The following is an 8594-nucleotide window of genomic DNA, read 5'->3' as shown; positions in this document are numbered from 1 at the left end:
TTATAATTATTATATATATATATATAAATAATTCAAATAAATAATAAAAATAATTCGAAATAATTTGATTAGAAATGATACTACGAATAGAAATCTAATTAAATGTTACAATTAGAAAAGTGTGATGATTAGAGATGGAATAAACAGAAAGAAAGAAATGAAATAGGAAATGTGATCGTCAAGGTGATCATAAAACAAGAAAATACTATTACAAATAGTAAAAAAAAAAAAAAAAAAAAAAAAAAAAAAAAAAAAAAAAAAAAAAAAAAAAGAAAAATAATAATTTTACGAAACGTCTCTTTTCACAATCATGTCATTATTAGATAATGTTTAGAAACGTATCTTGATGTATACGAATACTTTTCAATACGTCTTATCTTTATTATGTAATTAATCGTTATCAATGTACATAAATTCAAAATAATTCGATTAAATGATAAACAGAACAAAAAAGAAAACAAAAAAAGAAATCGTATAAACAGGAATTCTAATAGAATTTCACGATTAGAAAGAAACCGTGAAAAGTCAAAATAGATAGATAGGAAGAAAGAAAGAAAGAAAGAAAGAAAAAAAGAAAAAGAAAAAAAAAAAAGGATACACGATTGTTATCATCGCGGTCATATTTTCCGCGGTTACTTACGCTTCCAGGACACGAAGTTAATCGGTTAACAGGAAAATTGACACGAGATTTAAATTCTACTAACGTACCGAATATAAAACGCTTTCAAAAAGGAATTTAAAATTGAGAGCAACCGGTGGAGGAAAATTTTTCGATTTGCTCGTCGAATTTCACAGTTTCCTATGCTGATAGAGATAAGAATATAAAGAAGAAAAAAAAAAAGAAATGAAAAGAAAAAGAGAGAAAGAGAGAGAGAGAGAGAGAGAGAGAGAGAGAGAGAGAGAGAGAGAGAGAGAGAGAGAGAGAGAGAGAGAATAATAAAAAATATAAAAAAGAATCTGTCAAGTCTGCTAGTGATTGTCAACATCTGTCGTACAATCTCTCGTCTTCTTTCGAATCGATTATTCGTATAAGTACTATGAGTACCTATGAGTATAATACGAACGTTTAAAGTGGATCGAACGGTACTCTCATACGTCAAATAATAAATTCGTACGTTTAAATCATGGCGACAGATTAGAGACGAGAAATTATGATATGATAAGAGAAAGAGAGAGAGAGAGAGAGAGAGAGAGATAAAATAAAATTTATAGATTTTTTTGTTCCTTTATTAATCCAAATCCGTTCGAAGGAATATATAAGATCGAATGCAAGTGAAAAGTTTCGTTCGAATTTTTAAAATATTTCGAATAACAATAAATGATTATTCACATTGAATTATTAAAAAAAAAAAAAAAAAAAAAAAAAAAAAAAAGGAATTCGAGAATAAAATTGAAATACAACGTATCGATGTGGAAATAGTTTAATGATTTAAATAAGGAAAAAAAAAAAAAAAAAAAAAGAAAAGAATGAAAAAAAGGAAAAGAAAATTGAAGTAAAATTTTCTACGTCAAATAATGTTCTCTCATTTCTTGTCCTTTTAGTTTAACTTCTTTTTTTTTTTTTTTTTTTTTCGTTCGTGAGTATACTTTGGAGCGAGGGTGGAGATCGAGATAAGAGAGATAGTTTATTTTTGCACATAAAAAAAAATGTCAAAAGAATCAAGTAGACGTATGTAAATATCTCTTTCTCTCTCTCTCTCTCTCTCTCTCTCTCTCTCTCTCTCTCTCTCTCTCTCTCTCTCTCTCTCTCTCTTTTCTTTAACGAAACCAAGATAATAATATTCAAGAGAAATTCTAACGCAAATTGATCTGATGATTTATATCAGTATAATAAAAGCTATTGCAAGTGCAACGACACGAATAGATTCCGCGTATTATTTTATACGAAACGAAACGAAAGAACGATTCTTTATTTCCGCAGGGGGACGCTCACCTTGCGGAACTAGCACGCTAATGCGATCTTTTACCATGTAATCTCTCTCTCTCTATCTCTTCAATATTTTTTTTCCTTTTTTTTTTTCCAAGAAAACGCCCGATTACTTCGCGGAGATCGTGATAACAATCTCTCTCTCTCTCTCTCTTTCTCTCTGTCTCTCTCTCTCTCTCTCTCTCTGTCTCTCTCGCGCGCACGCGTTTGAAATACGTGAAAAGTGTTCTAAACGAGTGATTCTTATCATCAAGTAAGAACTCCTCGCTCATTCTTTTTTTCTTCTTCCTTTTTTTTTCCTTTTTTCTCTCTTTTTTTTTTTTTTCTTTCAAGCAAAGAAAAAAATTAATTAAAGAAGCTATTCTTTCCATTTCTTTAGAAAATCATTATCAACTCGTTCTCTCTGTTCTAAAAAAAAAAAGAGAGAGAGAGAGAGAGAGAGAGAGAGAGAAAGAAAGAGGAAAAATAAAAAAAATTTGCACTATGAAATAATTCCTTTTTTTTCTTTTTCTCCCACAACGATTGTCCGTTACTTTTTATAATAGGCAATCGTTGTATAATAACGATAATACTTTCTGATATTATTATTACAATTACTATCTCGCGACGATAATATAATAGTGTGATAAATATTTACGAAACGATATCTTGATTAACCATCGTAAAATACAGAATATGCAATGGCGTCGACATCGATTTTAGGACGATCCCTATTTAAAAATAGATCATATTAAATTATTCCTTCGGAGGGATATTTCTTTTTCTTTTATTTATTTATTTATTTATTTATTTATTTATTTATTTATTCATTCCTTTTTTTGTTTCAATTTAAATTTGTTTATCTAATTCTGTTTCTTTCGAAAATAACACGCGACACGTACGAACGAAATGAACTATTGATATGTTGTTGAAGGAAAAAGAAAAGGAAAGAAGCAAAAAAAAAAAAAAAAGAAAAGAAAAGAAAAAGAAAAAAAAAGGAAAAAGAGATAAAATAAATAAATAAAGGAAATAAAAGTAATTATAAAAATTTCTTTTACATAATAACATCCCAGATTACGAGATCGTATACTCTGATATTCTCGGAGATCGATAATTAAAATATTCAAAGGAAAATACACCCAAGGAGAGATTCCAATACTATATACGTACATACAGGATACGTGTTTATTTACCTCCCAACGAATCAAGAAGTCCCGTGGCATGATTCACGAACAGCTGAAGAGACGTCGAGTTCGAAGAAACTTTCTAAATCCTTTTGACAAATCTTTTCGCGATGAATCGTTTGAAATCACTTTTCAAAAGAGAGAGAGAGAGAGAGAGAGAGAGAGAGAGAGAGAAATAGCGAGAAAGTATAAGAAATCCTTTGAACTAGAAGAGAAAAATCAAGATCCTATATAACGGTGTAGATCAAACTCAAAAAAAAAAAAAAAAAAAAGAAAAAAAAGAAAAAGAAAAAAAAAAGAAAAGAACAGAAAAATGAAAAAAAAAAAAAGAAAGAAACTAACACCAACAAACTTTATCTTACAATGATTCCTCAGAAAAACAATCCCGTGTATGTGTGTATGTATATGTGTGCGCGCGCGCGCGTATATTTATATGTACATATATATATATAAATACATATGACCGTACAATAAACTTTTAATACTTCGAATTTCGTTTCATCGAGATCCAATGTAAAAAAAAAAATAAAGAAAAAACAATTTTATATATATATATATATAACCTAAAATTAATTATACTCGAGAATACACTTTGACCTAATATTGATTGATCGATAATTTAAATTCGAAGAATAAAAGAGAGAGAGAGAGAGAAAGAGAAAGAGAGAGAGGGAGTGAGAGAAAAGAGAAAGAAGAGAAAGAAAAGAAAAATTTTGGCGCGCTTTTTCAAAATCTAACCTCGAACGACGTAACTCTCAATAGCACAACGTTCAACCGTCAAAGACAAACTGCCTGAAACAGTATCGGGCTCCGCGTCGTTCCCCCTTCTGACAGTCAGCTGGCCTATCCCACCAACCTCACCCCACTTCACCCCACCTCTTCTATTTCTTCCTCTTCTTCTCCCCTCTTTCTCTTCGTTCTCCTCCTGTCGTACACTTCGAGAGCGCTTGTCTTTCGTTCTCCCACCAAAAACTCATTTCTCTTTCTCTCAACGCAAGTCATACGAACGCTAACCTCTTACCCAACGGAATAACAGAAGATTTTACGATCCTTCGAAACGTCTGTCAGTATTTTCAATCACTTTTTTTTTTTTTTTTTTGCGAAAAAAGACAACTTTTAATGTCGATAAAGAAAAAAGAAAAAGTACAAAAAATCCTATCTCTCTCTCTCTTTCTCTCTCTCTCTGAAAAGGAACTTTTCGATTTCAAACCTACTCCCTTTCCAACCCCCTCTCACTCCCGTCCTCCTCATTACCATCCAATCTCCGTTCTCATCTTTTTCTTTTTTACTTTTTCCTTTTTTCTTCTCTTTTATTTTATTTTAGTATATTTTATTTTTCTCTCTCCTCGATATAAATATGACAACGGAAGTTATGTGACCTGCGGACTTTGAAAATAATGATTATGATTTTTTTACTCGTGATCCTTTGATTCCTGAAAAATGCAACGAGAATTATTAATATGTGAGTTCTATTAAAGAAATATTTATTCGACGATTTAATTTTAATAATAATATAATCAAGAAATATGTCGATGTTAATTTTTTTTTTTTTTTTTTTTTTTTAATTGTTTACAAATTCAAATATGTTCACAAATAATCCTAACTTTTAGATCAGTACATACGAGATCTTTTCATATAAGCGGACAATGATGAAAATGATTTTGTCGTCTTTTTATAAAACTATGATAATAATTCATTTCATTGTGGAGTTAGTAACTTCATTAGATTTAACCTTTTAGATAAATATTAAGAAATTTGTTGTATATCATCACATGATCGTAATAGTGTTATCATCAATATAAATAAAAATTACATCATATAATAATTGTAAAACAGAACAAGTGTCACTGCATGACACTTTTACAGATAAAGATTTCAGTTTCTTAACAGCCTAAGTTTGAAATGATGATGACAATGATACATAAGTCCAAATGTATGGTCTATTTAGAAATGACAAATTCAGGAAGATTTTCCTAATAAAGAAATTGTAGAATTCAAGTTTAGCAAATGATTTAACTTTAGGAAATATATGCACTTAGAAAATCAAATTATTAATATTCAGTCACAAACATTACAAGTAAGAAACAATTCTATTTGGATTAATTCCAATACAAAGAGAATAGTTTTATAACAATTAAAGTTATGTATAATGATGACAGACATTAGATCTCATAAAACTAAAAATAATTCACATTATATGATAAGAGATTAATTAGCATATTTAACAAGTTCCAGTTCTGTGCTACTTTCAAAAATAATGGTGATCAATACTTTAACGCTACAAATAATAAATATATCATTTAAATCGTTAAATAACATCTTAATTTGTAACAGGAAGCTGTGAAATTGAAAATCATACAAACACATTTCTGAGATCATCAATATTACAATAAATAATGTACTTATTTAATTATCATAAAATTACTTCACAAATATCAATATAAATTACAATAAATAAAACTATACAATAGTCGTTAAAACAAAAAAAAAATAATATATCTTACCTTTTAATACCTACGTTAAAGACTATATCAAATTATATAACCCAAGATGGTAAGAGATTGTTCAACTTATTAATTAACAAAATTTAAACCAATTAAAATTCTTACACAAATAATTAAGATGCTATATTTTTCTGACTGAAAGAATAGATTTAATAACGTTAATTTAGAAAAATTATTATACTCAAACTTTAATTATTTTTAATAGATCATCGGTTGTTGAAAGATGAAATTTCAAAACAAAAATTCTACAAAATATATGGAAGACAAATTAAAACTTAATATTTATCAAGTATTTATAAATAGATTCTTGAATCAAACTCTTTTATTACGTATTCCGCAGCAGATGGGGGACGACACATGTCACATGCTCTTCGATTACGAGTGCTTCATAAAATTTGATTAAGTCGAAATCAGGCATCGCAGAACCATTATTACGTTTGAACCGTTCCTTTGTCAACAACTGAGTTCGAATATATATATACATTTTTTATTGTTATTGTTATTATTATTATTATTATTATTATTATTATTATTAAAAACGAGCATTATCTGAAGCTTATTGGACTTTAAAGATATATATATATATATATATATATATATATATATATATATGCCTTTGTTTATTGGAAGATGATAATAAATAAAAATATTTAATTATAATTAAAGATATTTCAATTTCGTATTATCAATTAAATAGACAAGTGAGAATTGTGAAAAATGAAACAATTTTTTATTTCTTTTTTTAATATCACTGAGTATCTTTGTTTAAAAAAAGAAAAAGAAAAAAAAAAAGAAAGAAAGAAATATAAATATACGTATACGTATATGTATTCGATTGATAATTTACGCCAGTCACGATCACTTTTATAGTAAGAAAGAAAGAGAGAGAAGATAAATACCGTATGATTCACCTGTCCTAAGTGAGAATGATTTATTCTTCTCTTTGTGTATTATACCTAGTAATTTAAACTAGAGGTGTATAATAAATATGATGTTACACGTATCCGATGAAGGTACTTTAACAGATGATTATTTAATCGATAATCGATGAATACGATCAATTTCAACATTGTTTAGATTAATAAAATTACATCAATTTATATATCATAGATCGTTATCTTTATTACGTTGTAATACATGAATTTTGTAATGGTAAATTTAATTGTTGATATTAATACGTATAAATAATTGTACGAATGAGTTCATTCATGAATAAAAGGTGACTTAGCGATATTTGAAAATATCTATCATACATGTATGAGTTCGTTAAAATGAAAAGGAAATACGATCGATCGTATTGATATATATTCGTTCATTTTGAATGGAATGAGGATATCCGTATCGTTATCGAAGAAAACAATTCTCTCTCTCTCTCTCTCTCTCTCTCTCTCTCTCTCTCTCTCTCTCTTTCTCTCTCATTTATTCTCTGTACTCTATGTACATACATACGTATATATGTAAAGATATATATCTACGTGTATAAATATCTTCTCCCTGCACAAAGAGCTTTATCCGTTTTTAATCGCTCTTCGACTTGCCAGTCAGTCAGTCAGTCAGTCAGTTAGTTGAGCAGCAACGTATTATCATGCATCATGACTCGTGTGAGATCGAATGAACAAGAACATTTGCAGAAAGAAAGAAAAAAAAAAAAAGAAGAGAGAAAGAAAAGAAAAGAATATATTCGATCAGGCGATAATGATCATTCCACCATTCGCATTTGTTAGAAATACGTGAATGATTCATATTACATATACATATATGTGTGTATTTCTACGAAATAAACGAGGGATTATTTTTCGAATTAGAAATTCTTATCAAGAGAAACGAGATCGGAGAAAAACGATAAATAGATATTATTCAATGAGATATTATTCATTATATTAGACGGAAATTATACTCTAATAAATTATTTGCTTTCTATTCTCGAATGAATTACGATACACGTCTTTATTTCTTTTTCTTTTTCTTTTTCTTTTTCTTTTCTTTTCTTTTTTTTTTTTCTTTCTCCTTTCCCCCCTCTTTTTCTTTCCTTCTTCAATATAATTGGAATTTCTTTCTGTTTTACACACTGATGATTCGTATTCTACTGTTATTAAATATTAAACGTAACTTTTCTTAATGAGCAAAAAAAAAAAACTTTACACGCATGTGAAATTCTTATTAAAGCGAAAAAAAAAAATGAAAAGAGAGAGAGAGAGAGAGAGAGAGAGAGAGAGAGAAAGAAAAGGAAAAAAAATATGTGTACGTATGAAACATAATATTCAGATTCACTATGAAATATTTTATAAGAAATATTTTTCTATGAATGTACATACATACATATACATATATATATATATATATATATATATATATATATAGTTTACCTAAGGTTTGCTCTTTTTTAAAAAGTAGAACTAATTAGTCCGCGTAAACGTTTACGTTATTGTCCTACGCTTTTGATTCGTTTCGTACGACAATGAATTCCAACGACAATGGCCACGGTAATCGATTTAGACTGCATTCAAATGTACGAACGGAAGTTAGCAAGATGCACGTGAATCGTGAACGAGCAGTGAACGATGAAAAAAAAAATAAGAAGAAAAGAATGAGAGAAAAAAAAAGAGAGAGACAGAAAGAGGAAGAAACGAAAGAGATTAGAAAATGCTGATTCTCAGATATGCCTCAGGGCGATAATCGTAAAAATTCCAATTTTACAAAAAGAATTCATTTTTAATACTTCTTTATGTAAAAAGAGAAAAAAAGAGAGAGAGAGAGAAAGAGAATGAAAAGACGAATTTCATTACATATCTCTCTCTCTCTCTCTCTCCTTATATATATGTATATATATATATATATCCATCTAATTTCTCTGTCTCTCTCTCTCTCTCTCTCTCTTTCTCTCTTTTCTCTCTCTCTTTTTTTTTTCTGTAGAGCCCTTCCTCGATATGCATCAGCGACCTGCCTTAATGTAGCGTGCATATGTAATAACGATTAGCCTATGCCGGATACAATGACTCG

General features: G+C 28.7%; 1 protein-coding gene across 2 annotated transcripts in view; it reads right to left on the bottom strand.

Annotated features, from left to right (window-relative positions):
* Positions 1-3922, bottom strand: part of LOC124948726 (CYFIP-related Rac1 interactor B) — a 28015-nt gene extending 24093 nt beyond the window's left edge. Inside the window, exons 1-2 of one of the 2 annotated variants that reach the window (XM_047492767.1) lie at positions 3829-3846; positions 3100-3179 (exon numbers count right to left, since the gene is read on the bottom strand). The gene's annotated coding sequence lies outside the window, so the exon portion shown is untranslated. Of the gene's footprint in view, positions 1-3099; positions 3180-3828 lie in introns of both variants that reach the window. The other variant, XM_047492768.1, reaches the window with a different exon arrangement.
* Between the last annotated feature and the right edge of the window lie 4672 nt (positions 3923-8594).

This window comes from Vespa velutina, chromosome 4, assembly GCF_912470025.1.
Source record: "Vespa velutina chromosome 4, iVesVel2.1, whole genome shotgun sequence".
Classification (NCBI taxonomy): Eukaryota; Metazoa; Arthropoda; class Insecta; order Hymenoptera; family Vespidae; genus Vespa; species Vespa velutina.
This window is presented reverse-complemented; position numbering and strand designations above follow the sequence as displayed.